The sequence below is a fragment of the Eriocheir sinensis genome, chromosome 24 (assembly GCF_024679095.1).
Source record: "Eriocheir sinensis breed Jianghai 21 chromosome 24, ASM2467909v1, whole genome shotgun sequence".
NCBI lineage: Eukaryota > Metazoa > Arthropoda > Malacostraca > Decapoda > Varunidae > Eriocheir > Eriocheir sinensis.
The window spans coordinates 14,711,915-14,720,382 of record NC_066532.1 but is presented as its reverse complement, the minus strand read 5'-3'; the positions used below and the strand labels follow the sequence as shown (position 1 = coordinate 14,720,382).

Genomic DNA, 8,468 nt, shown 5'->3' with positions numbered 1-8,468 from the left:
GGAAGTGGGTAAGGAGAGAGAGAGGAAGGTAGGATGTCAGGGAAAGGAAGAGGAATAGAGGAATGTAGTTAGGTAGGTAATGGGAAAGGGAGAGAGGAAGGTTGGTATAGGTAAGTTTGTAGGTATGAAGGGAGAAAGGTGAGTAGGTAAGGAGGGAGAGAGGAAGGAAGGAAGGGAGGGAAGGAAGGAGGTAGATGTGTTAGCAGACAAAGGGAAGACAATTAGAACAGAAGAAGAGGAAGCAATAGATGATAACAAAGTAGAACCCAAAAAACAACAACGAAAAGAAAGAAGAAAAAGAAGGAAAAGAAACAAGAAGAGGAACAAGAACAAAAACAAGAGAAGGGAAAAGTAAAAATTATAACGAAATGGAAGCCAAAAAACGAAAACAAAGGAGAAAAAGAAGAGATTGAAACCAAGAACAGGAACAAGAACCAGAATTGCAGTAAGAGAAAGAAAAAGATATTCCCTCCATCAATACGACACAGGCGGGGTTCAAATTCTCCTACGCCACACGAATCGACATAACCAGACGTGTGTTTCAGCGTGGACCTGCCCGGGCGTCACACGTGGAGTTCAGACTATCCTACGCTTCACGAGTTATTAAGAGACATTTCGCCGCCTAAGAACACATATTTGACAAGGCTTTCGTAGGAGTTGTGGGCATTTCCAGGGGTAGTTTTATGACCCTGGTGGTAGTTTGACCCTTCTTCTGTACCATGAGCCTAAGAAACACATATTTGACAAGGCTTTCGTAGGAGTTGTGGGCATTTCCAGGGGTAGTTTTATGACCCTGGTGGTAGTTTGACCCTTCTTCTGTACCATGAGCCTAAAAAAACACTCATTATAACCTGATCGATCCCCTCTTTAACCTTTAGAAATTGTTAATGTGAGAAGCGAAAGTGTCTTTTAATACCAACCTAACCTAACCTATTATTATCCAGCCGGGCGTTTCAGCGTGGACTTGCCCGGTTGACACACGTGGGGTTCAAATTTCCCCCCCACACGAGTAGACATAACCACCCGGGCGTTTCAGCGTGGACCTCCCCGGGCGCACGTTAGCTCGCAATGGTCCGCCTCTCAGTGACGGATGCGAGTCAGTGGCCGCGGAAATCGCCGTAGAGTGAGCCGGCTTGCGTTGTAAAGAGGATTAGCAGCTGAATGAAGAGAGGGCGAGGAGAGGAGACGAGAGGAAAGGGCCGAGTTTAGAGGAGAATGAGGGGATGTTTGAATATTGATGGTGATGGTGATGGTGATAGTGGTGGTGATGGTGGTAGTAGTGGCAGTAGTAGTAGTAGTAGTAGTAGTAGTAGTAGTAGTAGTAAGTTGAATGAAAAGAAGAAAAATAAGGGTAGAAGAAGAAGAAGAAGAAGAAGAAGAAGAAGAAGAAGAAGAAGAAGAAGGAGGAGGAGGAGAAACGAAAAAGAAAGAAGGATAAAAGGAAGAAACTAAATAATTAAGAAGAAAATAGAAGAAACATAACAAAGAAAAAGAACAACAACTACAGCAAGAACAACAACAAGAAAAGAGCGAGTGAAAGAAGAGGAAAAAAAATCACTAATAAGTAAAACAAGAATAAAAAAAAACTCAACTCAGAAGAAAAAGAAGAAAACCCTCAAAACCACGAGTAAAGAAAAAAGTAACCTTGAGAAAAAAACATAAACAAAATAAACCCATAAGAAGAAAAATAAGACCCTGAAGAAGAAAACAAAACAAAAGAACTCAAAACTCGGAAGACAACATTGAAACCCAGAAGAAAAAAATGAAAGAAAAGTATACCTTAGAACTCAACCTTCTTCTAATCCGTTCCACCTAATCCTGAAAACATAGAAACTCGGAAAAACCCCTCAAATCAACAGGAAAAAAAAGATAAATAAGATGATAAGAAAATAAAAGCACTAAAACCTCTCCTTCTTCGTTTCTGATTCACCTTTTAACCCGTTTCATTTTCCCATTTTTTCACTTTCCTCTTTTGCTTTCTTTTAGTTAGCTGATTTTATTCCTTGCTACCCTTTTTCTTAGTTTGTTTTGTTTGAATTTTCTTTGCGGGTCTTTTTTTTCCTTTTTCTCTTTTATTTCCTTCTTTTCCTTTCTTTGTATTGTTTTTGACTCACCTTCTAATCCGTGTCTCACTCACCTAATCCGTGCCTGACTCACCTTCTAATCCGTGCCTGACTCACCTAATCCGTGCCTGACTCACCTAATCCGTTCCTGACTCACCTAATCCGTGCCTGACTCACCTAATCCGTGCCTGACTCACCTTCTAATCCGTGCCTGACTCACCTAATCCGTGCCTGACTCACCTTCTAATCCGTGCCTGACTCACCTAATCCGTGCCTGACTCACCTTCTAATCCGTGCCTGACTCACCTTCTAATCCGTGCCTGACTCACCTAATCCGTGCCTGACTCACCTTCTAATCCGTGCCTGACTCACCTTCTAATCCGTGCCTGACTCACCTAATCCGTGCCTGACTCACCTTCTAATCCGTGCCTGACTCACCTTCTAATCCGTGCCTGACTCACCTAATCCGTGCCTGACTCACCTAATCCGTGCCTGACTCACCTAATCCGTGCCTGACTCACCTAATCCATGCCTGACTCACCTAATCCGTGCCTGACTCACCTAATCCGTGCCTGACTCACCTAATCCGTGCCTGACTCACCTTCTAATCCGTGCCTGACTCACCTAATCCGTGCCTGACTCACCTTCTAATCCGTGCCTGACTCACCTAATCCGTGCCTGACTCACCTAATCCGTTCCTGACCCATCTAATCCGTGCCTGACTCACCTAATCCGTGCCTGACTCACCTAATCCGTGCCTGACTTACCTAATCCGTGCCTGACTCACCTAATCCGTGCCTGACTCACCTTCTAATCCGTGCCTGACTCACCTAATCCGTGCCTGACTCACCTAATCCGTGCCTGACTCACCTAATCCGTGCCTGACTCACCTAATCCGTTCCTGACTCACCTAATCCGTTCATTACCCACCTAATCCGTGCCTGACTCACCTAATCCGTTCCTGATTCACCTAATCCGTTCATTACCCACCTAATCCGTGCCTGACTCACCTACTAATCCGTGCCTGACTCACCTTCTAATCCGTGCCTGACTCACCTAATCCGTGCCTGACTCACCTAATCCGTGCCTGACTCACCTAATCCGTGCCTGACTCACCTAATCCGTGCCTGACTCACCTTCTAATCCGTGCCTGACTCACCTAATCCGTGCCTGACTCACCTAATCCGTGCCTGACTCACCTAATCCGTGCCTGACTCACCTAATCCGTGCCTGACTCACCTAATCCGTGCCTGACTCACCTAATCCGGGCCTGACTCACCTAATCCGTGCCTGACTCACCTAATCCGTGCCTGACCCACCTTCTAATCCGTGCCTGACTCACCTTCTAATCCGTGCTTGACTCACCTAATCCGTGCCTGACTCACTTAATCCGTGCTTGACTCACCTAATCCGTGCCTGACTCACCTAATCCGTGCCTAATCCTTCTGCCTGATCCACGCACGCCTTCCCCCGATCATCGCTCCTCTTATACAATCTCCTTCAGTTCGTTTGGCAGTGGGTCTAAAAACCTCCACGGAGCGTCATTTTCAGCCCAACTTTTACTTTTTTTTCTCTCTATTTTAAAACGAATTCGCAATGGCCACCACCACCACCACCGCTACCACCACTGCCTCCACACACCACCACCTTCACCACCCTCCTCCACCGCCGCCACCACCCCCACCACCACCACCACCACCGCTACCACCACACACCACCACCTTCACCACCCTCCTCCACCGCCGCCACCACCCCACCACCGCAGTCTGGCTCTTAATTGAAAAGTTGTGGAAAATGTTCAATTGCGTGTGGCGTCTTTCTCTCTTTCTTTCTCTCTTGCTTGTTACTGTTTTTCTTTTGTTTTTGTTTTGATATTTCTCTGCGGATGTTTTTTTCTCCTTTTTTTTTCCTTTCCTCTCTTTTGTGTTTCTTTCATGCTGTTCTTTATTTTTTATTTATTTTTGGTTTAATTTTTCTTTGTCTCTTTTCTTCTTTTACTTTCTTTATACAAGTTGTCTTTTTTTTCTTTTTTGCTCTTTTTTTGTTTTTGTTTAATATTTCTCTCTGTTTCTTTTTCTCACTTTTTTTTTACTTTCATCTTCGTTTGCTTTCTTTTTCTTAGTTGTCTTTCTTTAGTTTGTTTTGTTTGAATTTTCTTTGCGGGTCTTTTTCCTTTTTTTCCCTTTTATTTCCTTCTTTTCCTTTCTTTGTATTTTTTTCTTTATCGTTATTTTATTCTTTCCCTCTGCAATGTTTTTTTTTCTTTTTCCTTTTATCTACTGTTCTCTGTTTTTTGTCTTTCTTTTCTTTTTTCTTTCTTGTTTTTTTCTATTAATGGGTATTTTTTTATCTACTGCGTTCTGCTTTCCTCGACGTTCTTTCATTCTTTATTTTATTCATGGATTCTTTTTCTCTCCTTCTTTATCATAAATTTATTCAATCCCTGTGTAATGGGTTTTATTTTTTTATCTTTTTTTATTTTCTGTGATGTCCTTTCTCTCGCCTTTCTTTCTTTCTTTCTTTCTTTCTTTCTTTCTAGCTTTGTTTGTGTGTTTCTTTATCTTTTTTTTCTATCGTTCACTCATTCATACTCTTTCTTTGTTTCTGTTTTTCTTCTTTCTTTCTTTCTCTCTTTCCTTTTTTATCATTATTCTGTTATGTTCCCGTTTAATGGATTTTTCTCATTTTCTCTTTTAATTACTTTTTTGTGCTTTCTTTTACCTTTCTTTCTTTCTTTCTCTTTGTTCCTCCTCCTGTCTTCCTTTATTTCTTTGTTTCTTTCTTTGTTTATCTTTCCTTGTTTGTTCCTTTCTTTCTTCCTTCCTTTCTTTCTTTCTTTCTTTCTTTTTGTTCCTCCTACTTTCTTTCATGTTTCTTTCTCGCTTTCTTTGTTTCTCTTTCCTTGTTTCTTCCTTCCTTCATTTCTTTCTATCTATCTCTTCCTTTCCTTCTTTATCACTATTTTATGCAAGCCGCTATAATTGGTTTTTCTCTTTGTTTTACTTTCTCTCTCTCTCTCTCTCTCTCTCTCTCTCTCTCTCTCTCTCTCCTCTTTATGCACGCGCTCTCTCGTAGTTCCCGGGGGCATAACAGTCAAATATTTAACGGCGCGGGTATCTGTTTTACATTTGATTCTCGATTCAGAAATATATAAAGAAAGTCGTTTCCAGGAATATATATAATTTTTTTTGTGTGTGTGTGTATTTTTGGGTCCAGTTGCTTTGTGCCTGTGCTTTGTTTTGTCTTTATTTTCTTTTTATTTATAGAGGAAGAAAATTTACGTTCAATCTATTTATTTTCTTTTTTTTTATAGAGGAAGAAAATTTACCTCGATTTTCCTCACCTTTCTTCACTTTTCTTCTTCAGTTATCTTCTTTTCCTAACTTCTTTGTTCTCCTCATTCTCCTCTTCCTTCTCTTCTTCTCTTCGTTTCCTTTCATTCTCACCTCTATCCACATTTCTTCCTTTTTTCTTTTTTTCTTTCTTTCCTCCCTTTTTCCTTCTTTCTCTCTTTCTATCTTTCTTTCCTTTTTTTTTTTCTTTCTTTCTTTCCTTCTTTCGTTCTTTCTTTCTAATGTTTTTACTCTTCCTCCATCTCCTCCTCTTTCTCTTCTCTTTCGCTTCGTTTCCTCTTTATCCTCACCACTTAATATCGTAACTTATCCATATTTTATTGTATTCCTTCTTTCGCATTATATATTATCTTCCTGTTCCTCTTTCTCTTTTCTTCCTGTTGTTCTTCTCCTTCGTTTCCTTACATCCTCATGCTTTTTTTCTCTAATCCCTCTTTTGCGTTTATATTTTACTTTTGTTCTGTTCATTCTCCTCCTCCTCCTTCTCCTCCACTGCCAAATGTAAAGTAATGCATATCGGATCCAGAAACAGCAACCACACATACCACATGGGTGGCGAACCACTACATGCTGTGCAAGAGGAAAGAGACCTCGGGGTCACCATCAGCAGTGACTTGAAACAAACAAAACACTGCAAGTCCGCCTGTAAGAAAGCCAAAACAATGCTTGGGTTCATAGCGAGGAACTTCGAATACAAGACGCCGGGAGTTATGTTATCCTTGTATAATTCGCTGGTAAGACCCCACCTGGAATACGCCGTGCAATTCTGGTCTCATTATTACAGGAAAGACATTGAATTACTTGAGAGAGTACAGCGCCGCGCCACGAAGATGATACCATCACTGAGGACGAAACCCTATGAAGAGCGACTCGAGCGACTCAACCTCTTCACGTTGGAAAAGAGACGCCTGCGGGGAGACATGGTACAAGTCTTTAAGTACCTGAACAAGCTCAGCAACGTTGATCACTCCAAACTCTTCACGCTACAAACTAACCTGAGAACAAGAAACAACGGAAAAACAATTCAAGCAAAATGATGCAATACCGACATCGGCAGGAGTTATTTCTCGAATAGAGTTGTTCGCCACTGGAACAGCCTCCCTGCAGAAGTGGTTAGCGCAGAGACCATCAACTCCTTCAAGAAACGCATTGATCGCCACTTTGCTGCATCGGAAGTGAACTGAACGTTCCCAAGAGTAGGTGCACAAGTGCTTTAATCCTTCCCTGCAAGCCACTCCTATGGCAAACGGATTGATTAAATCACTGAACGCAGGCAGCCTAGTAATGAGCCAACAGGCTTTCTGCTGCCTGCTAGTCCATGTTTCCATGTTTCCTCCTCTTCTTTTCGCCCCTTCACTTTCTCCCCATCACCTTCACTTCATAATAAAATAACTTATCAATCATTTTTATTTCTATTCTTCCTTGTAATATTTTCTCCATTATTTCTTATTCTCATTCTTCCTTTAATAAAAACAATGAAATAAATAAAATAAAATAAAAAAAGAAAGTCTCATACAGCTTTCCTCCCTCTCCTCTTACACACACACACACACACACTTATTGCGTCATTACCCCTCACAACAGGTCATTCACACACGCACACACGCACGCACACACATTCATTCATGGCCTAAATTAATATTAAGCCGGGAAGATTAAAATTTACCCAGGCTCACTTTCCCTTTTTACCCATCTCTCTCTCTCTCTCTCTCTCTCTCTCTCTCTCTCTCTCTCTCTCTCTCTCTCTCTCGAAATGGTAAAGAAAGGGAAAATACGTGTAAATGGGGAAAATAAAAGGGAAATGAAGGGAAAATAGGAAAGAATAGGAAAGGAAAAGAAAGAAAAGGGAAGGGAAGGGAATGAAATGGAGAGGAAAGGAAAGGAAGTGAAGAAGAGGAAAGGAAGTGGAAAAGAAGGGAAGGAAAGAGAAAAGGAGAAGGAAAAGAAGGGGCATGTGAAGGGAAGGGAAGGGAAGGGAAGAGAAAATAAAGATAGGGAAGGAAAGGGAAGGCAAAGCAAATAAAGGGAATATAAATGAAATGGAAGGGATGGAAAGGATAAGGAAGGGAAGGAAAATAAAAGGGAGAGAAGAGAATGGACGGGAAGGAAAGGGAAGGGAAGGGGAGAGAAGGGAAGGGAAGGGAAGTGAAGTGAAGTGAAGTGAAGTGAAGTGAAGTGAAGGGAAGGGAAGGGAAGAGAAGGGAAGGGAAGGGAAGGGAAGGGAAGGGAAGGAATGGCATGGTAAGGGGAGTGAAGGGAAGGGAAGGGAAGGGAAGGGAATGGAATGGAATGGAAGGGAAGGGAAGAGAAGGGATGGTAAGGTAAGGGGAGTGAAGTGAAGTGAAGGGAAGGGAAGGGGCATTCAAGGCAGGTGTCTGAAGTGGAGTTACTGAAGGGGGAGAGCTCTTGTGAAGGGCATAGTTTGAGTGGCTGTGTGGAGGGGAGGGAAGGGAAGGAAGGGAAGGGAAGGGAAGGGAACGAAGAGAGAATAGCCTCCAACTCATAGTTTGGTTAGTTTGGTGATTAGTTCGGTGGTGGTGGTGGTGGTGGTGGTGGTGATGATGGTGGTGGTGGTGGTGATAGTGGTAATGGTGGTGGTGGTGGTGGTGATGATGGTGGTGGTGGTGGTGATAGTGGTAATGGTGGTGGTGGTGATGGTTGTGGTGATGGTGGTGGTGGAGATGGAAGAAAGAAAACAAGGACAAAATCATGAGAAAGAAGAGAAATAGAAGGGAAGGGAAGGGAAGGAAAGAAAAATGAAAGGAAAACAAATGAAGAGAAGGGAAGAGAAGGGATGGGAAGGGAAAAGAAGGGAAGTGAAGTGAAGTGAAGGGAAAGGAACGGAAGGGAAGAGAAGGGACGGGAAAGCAAGGAAAGGGAAGGGAAAAGAAGGAAAGTGAAGGTAAGGTAATGTAATGTAAGGGAAGGGAAGGGAAGGGAAGGGAAGGGAAGGAAAGATAAGGAACGGGAAGGGAAGGAAAAGAAAGGGACGGGAAGGGAAGGGAAGGGAGACTAAAGAGATAAAGAACTAGAGAGAGAGAGAGAGAGAGAG

General features: G+C 42.4%; 1 long non-coding RNA gene across 1 annotated transcript in view; it reads left to right on the top strand.

Moving 5' to 3' along the window:
- Nucleotides 1-1,479, top strand: part of LOC127003146 (uncharacterized) — a 2,146-nt gene extending 667 nt beyond the window's left edge. The window contains exons 1-2 of the long non-coding RNA XR_007756984.1: nucleotides 1-8; nucleotides 147-1,479. The exon at nucleotides 1-8 is cut by the window's left edge and continues 667 nt beyond it. This is a non-coding gene — a long non-coding RNA (uncharacterized LOC127003146). The remainder of the gene's footprint in view (nucleotides 9-146) is intronic.
- Nucleotides 1,480-8,468: the final 6,989 nt, after the last annotated feature.